The 6,000-nt window shown below is 40.8% G+C and overlaps 1 protein-coding gene across 1 annotated transcript in view; it reads left to right on the top strand.

The window, feature by feature from the left end:
- Positions 1–219: 219 nt before the first annotated feature.
- Positions 220–6,000, top strand: part of LOC124257304 (kin of IRRE-like protein 1) — a 295,543-nt gene continuing 289,762 nt past the window's right edge. The window contains exon 1 of the mRNA XM_046691339.1: positions 220–801. The gene's annotated coding sequence lies outside the window, so the exon portion shown is untranslated. The remainder of the gene's footprint in view (positions 802–6,000) is intronic.

Here is a 6,000-nt window from a genome sequence, read left to right as displayed (position 1 = left end):
GGACCAGCACTGTAGAAATATGAGTACCAGTTATGTTTTAAATAGTAATAGTTTTGTTATTTATTTGTGGAAAATGTCAATATTTCCGATGATGTGAGGCTCTATGTTAGACGTATATGCTGGCATTTGCTTCTTGCCCACATCAGTAGCTCTTCCTTTATGGCAACAGTCTCATCAGCCCTTTAACATTGCTGCTCTTATGCAAGACCAGTGGAGTGTTCACCTGGATTGGGGAATCAACACCAGGTAAAGTTTTGTGCCAAGGTACCTTCGTTTATCACTGGTGTGGGAGGGGGAGGAGGAAGGTCTGTTGTGGATTGGTCGCAACTTCAAACACCGTCTGTAAATGTTTGAATTGTGCGTGATGTTGTGAAAGTCAATTGACGGACAGCAAGCGTGGCTGTAGTTGGCGTTCACGCATTGGAGCACTGTCACAGTATGGAAGGATTGTCACAGATAACTGATACAATAGATCTCCATTCATGGTTCAGTGAATCCTTGAACCGCCATCGGGTGTAAACACTGGAGTGTCACTGATTGATAATCTCACTAATTGTTTCCAAGTTCACTCTAGTTCACTGCGGTTCACTGACTCACCAAGTGGCTAGTAAAAGACACAGGAGTGTTGTATTGATGGCTGTTGAATTTTAGATGGTAAAGGGAAGGAGTTAGTGTTGCTGCTGCTGGAGTGTGCCTGCCCCCCAGGACTGTGCACCAGGAGATAGGAGTCATACACTGTACCGGTGGTAGTAAAACACCAGGAGGACAGGCCCTGGACACATTCATAACAGGAATAGTTAGGTAAGAATTATTGAAAAACATACTTTGGTGATAAATTTTCAATTCTTTTGTGTTTCAAAATGGCAATGAATGAACTGGTTTTATTCACAACAGAATACCTCAGTAATTACTTTGTTCACTTTAATGTAATATTGTGCAGAACAATCTTAGCGCTATGATTTTTGTAATTCTATATCATGGGAGTTGCCAATGTCGAAGCACTAAGATCACTTTGTGCAAGTATACCCATGTCTAAAAGCAGCTGTGTCAGGTTAGGATATCAACTTTGTCTATGAAATACTACTTCTACACTTGAGCTGATATCACTGTGGGTCTCAATCTCATCTATATCAAATGCCAAGGAAAAGCACTGCTACACAATAAATGAAGCTTTGATGGTCTGAAAAGGTTCGAAAGTTATATTGGTTATAATATATATTTGTATTTTTACCGAGCAACAATGGAATCCTGACATTTAGAACAGAAAGCCACAGTCTACAGCTGATGCCAACAGCAGTGGCAGCCAGTCACTCCCTCTGTCAGGTTGCTACAAATTGGAACTCCTTCAACACTTTTTATGAATGTAGATGACATGTGTTAATTTCTGTTTCCATTCAAATGTATTTCTATTTCCATATCATTTCTAACATACTGTGGTATTTATCTGTATCAGGTGAACTGAACAACCTCCCACAGTTACGGTACAAGGGAACACTGTTGATGATGTACTGTGTTGGAGGGCAGGGAACACTGTTGATGATGTACCGTGTTGGAGGGTAGGGGACACTATTGATGATGTACTGTGTTGGAGGGCAGGGAACACTGTTGATGATGTACCATGTTGGAGGGCAGGGAACACTGTTGATGATGTACTGTGTTGGAGGGCAGGGAACACTGTTGATGATGTACCATGTTGGAGGGCAGGGAACACTGTTGATGATGTACTGTGTTGGAGGGTAGGGGACACTGTTGATGATGTACCATGTTGGAGGGCAGGGAACACTGTTGATGATGTACTGTGTTGGAGGGTAGGGGACACTGTTGATGATGTACCATGTTGGAGGGCAGGGAACACTGTTGATGATGTACTGTGTTGGAGGGCAGGGAACACTGTTGATGATGTACCATGTTGGAGGGCAGGGAACACTGTTGATGATGTACTGTGTTGGAGGGCAGGGAACACTGTTGATGATGTACTGTGTTGGAGGGCAGGTAACACTGTTGATGATGTACCATGTTGGAGGGCAGGGAACACTGTTGATGATGTACTGTGTTGGAGGGCAGGGGACACTGTTGATGATGTACTGTGTTGGAGGGTGGGGGACACTGTTGATGATGTACTGTGTTGGAGGGTAGGGGACACTGTTGATGATGTACTGTGTTGGAGGGCAGGGAACACTGTTGATGATGTACTGTGTTGGAGGGTGGGGGACACTGTTGATGATGTACTGTGTTGGAGGGTAGGGGACACTGTTGATGATGTACTGTGTTGGAGGGCAGGGAACACTGTTGATGATGGGGACACTGTTGATAATGTACTGTGTTGGAGTGCAGGGGACACTGTTGATGATGTACTGTGTTGGAGGGTAGGGGGCACTGTTGATGATGTACTGTGCTGGAGGGTAGGGGACACTGTTGATGATGTACTGTGTTGGAGGGTAGGGGACACTGTTGATGATGTACTGTGCTGGAGGGTAGGCGACACTGTTGATGATGTACTGTGTTGGAGGGGTGTCCAGTAGGTAGTGCGTCAACAGGAGCTGATAATGGTTGGACAATATATTGTTTCTCATCACTTTGAGGATCTGGATCTGGTCAATAAGCAGATTCCTTTACGACTGTTTGTAGACTGATGTTACAATAGCATGGTTATTGACAAGTTTAAGTGTTTATGGGATGATGTTGTAGATGTATGTACATAAGCCATGCAGGTGGAGACCACTGTAGCTCACCTGGAGTAGGGACTCCTCTTGTCTCAACATTTTGTTTTGATCCAAGGAGTAATGTATTTATGACCCCAGGTTAGCCATCGGATCTCTAACACAGCTGTTATGATAGTTTAGCTGCCATGGACACCTAATGAAACAAAAATATTTTTGATCACAGAAAACTTGTTTTCCAGATGGTGTATTGATCATAAAATTTTCTCTCATACCCTTTGAGGTTTCGAACATCATTGATCTGAAATTTCAATGTCATCTTTGTTGCAGGCATATCAAAATATGCTTTTGCTTGGAGTGATGGGGGATTAAAATGTGTCAGCAGATTGCTGGTGAAGTAACGGCTGTATTTAAGCAGTGGCTAACATTCAGTGAGGGACAAGTTACATGCTTCACTTACATTTGATTACTTGCACTACTATCTTATATGCTTTACATTAAGTGCACTGTCACACTATGTACATTACAGTAAATGCACTGTCAAACTATGTGCATTACAGTAAGTGCACTGTCACACTATGTACATTACATTAAGTGCACTGGTACACTATGTACATTACAGTAAGTGCACTGTCACACTATGTGCATTACATTAAGTGCACTGTCACACTATGTACATTACAGTATGTGCACTGTCACACTATGTACACAACAGTAAGTGCGCTGTCACACTATGTACATTACAGTAAGTGCGCTGTCACACTATGTACATTACAGTATGTGCACTGTCACACTATGTACATTACAGTAAGTGCACTGTCACACTATGTACATTACAGTAAGTGCACTGTCACACTATGTACATTACAGTAAGTGCACTGTCACACTATGTACATTACAGTAAGTGCACTGTCACACTATGTGCACAACAGTAAGTGCACTGTCACACTATGTACAGAACAGTAAGTGCACTGTCACACTATGTACATTACATTAAGTGCACTGTCACACTATGTACATTACATTAAGTGCACTGTCACACTATGTGCACTACATTAAGTGCACTGTCACACTATGTACATTACATTAAGTGCACTGTCACACTATGTGCACTACATTAAGTGCACTGTCACACTATGTACATTACAGTAAGTGCACTGTCACACTATGTACATTACAGTAAGTGCACTGTCACACTATGTACACAACAGTAAGTGCACTGTCACACTATGTACATTACATTAAGTGCACTGTCACACTATGTACACTATTAAAGTGCATTGCATCACTATGCACATTACACTATGTGCATTACATTGCATTAAGTGCACTGTCACACTATGTACATTACATTAAGTGCACTGTCACACTATGTACATTACATTAAATACAACAGTGCACTGTCACACTATGTACATTACAGTAAGTGCACTGTCACACTATGTACATTACAGTTAAGTGCACTGTCACACTATGTACATTACAGTAAGTGCACTGTCACACTATGTACATTACATTAAGTGCACTGTCACACTATACATTGTACACTGTCACACTATGTACATTACAGTAAGTGCACTGTCACACTATGTACATTACATTAAGTGCACTGTCACACTATGTACATTACATTAAGTGCACTGTCACACTATGTACACACATTAAGTGCACTGTCACACTATGTACATTACATTAAGTGCACTGTCACACTATGTACATTACATTAAGTGCACTGTCACACTATGTACACTATTACATTAAGTGCACTGTCACACTATGTACATTACAGTAAGTCACACTGTCACATGTATACATGTTACAGTAAGTGCACTGTCACACTATGTACATTACATTAAGTGCACACACTATGTAAGTGCACTGTCACACTATGTACATTACATTTAAGTGCACTGTCACACTATGTACATTACATTAAGTGCACTGTCACACTATGTACATTGCATTAAGTGCACTGTCACACTATGTACATTACAGTAAGTGCAAGTCACACTATGTACACTGTAAGTGCACTGTCACACTATGTACATTACATAAGTAAGTGCACTGTCACACTATGTACATTGCAGTAAGTGCACTGTCACACTATGTACATTACAGTAAGTGCACTGTCACACTATGTACATTACATTGTAAGTGCACTGTCACACTATGCATTACATTAAGTGCACTGTCACACTATGTACATTACATTAAGTGCACTGTCACACTATGTACATTACATTAAGTGCACATTACATTAAGTGCACTGTCACACTATGTACATTACAGTAAGTGCACTGTCACACTATGTACATTGCATTAAGTGCACTGTCACACTATGTACATTACAGTAGTAGTGCACACTGTCACACTATGTGCACATGTCACACTATGTGCATGTCATTAATGTGCACTGCCACACTATGTACATTACATTAAGTGCACTGTCACACTATATACATTACATTAAGTGCACTGTCACACTATGTACATTGCAGTAAGTGCACTGTCACACTATGTACATTGCATTAAGTGCACTGTCACACTATGTACATTGCATTAAGTGCACTGTCACACTATGTACATTACAGTAAGTGCACTGTCACACTATGTACATTACATTAAGTGCACTGTCACACTATGTACACATTACAGTAAGTGCACTGTCTCACTATGTACATTACATTAAGTGCACTGTCACACTATGTACATTGCAGTAAGTGCACTGTCACACTATGTACATTACATTAAGTGCACTGTCACACTATGTACATTACATTAAGTGCACTGTCACACTATGTACATTGCAGTAAGTGCACTGTCACACTATGTACATTGCAGTAAGTGCACATTAAGTGCACTGTCACACTATGTACATTGCAGTAAGTGCACTGTCACACTATATACATTACATTAAGTGCACTGTCACACTATGTACATTGCAGTAAGTGCACTGTCACACTATGTACATTACATTAAGTGCACTGTCACACTATGTGTATTGCAGGTGCACTGTGCACTGTCACACATATGTACATTACATTAAGTGCACTGTCACACTATGTACATTACATTAAGTGCACACTGTCACACTATGTACATTGCAGTACTATGTACATACATTGCACACTATGTACATAAGTGCACTGTCACACTATGTACATTACAGTAAGTGCACTGTCACACTATGTACATTACATTAAGTGCACTGTCACACTATGTACATTACAGTAAGTGCACTGTCACACTATGTACATTACATTAAGTGCACTGTCACACTATGTACATTGCAGTAAGTGCACTGTCACACTATGTACATTACATTAAGTGCACTGTCACA

This window comes from Haliotis rubra, unplaced genomic scaffold (genome assembly GCF_003918875.1).
Source record: "Haliotis rubra isolate DU_JTF1 unplaced genomic scaffold, ASM391887v1 Scf657, whole genome shotgun sequence".
In the NCBI taxonomy this organism is placed as follows: Eukaryota; Metazoa; Mollusca; class Gastropoda; order Lepetellida; family Haliotidae; genus Haliotis; species Haliotis rubra.
Note: the sequence above shows the minus strand (reverse complement) of the source record. Positions and strands in the feature narration are given on the sequence as shown.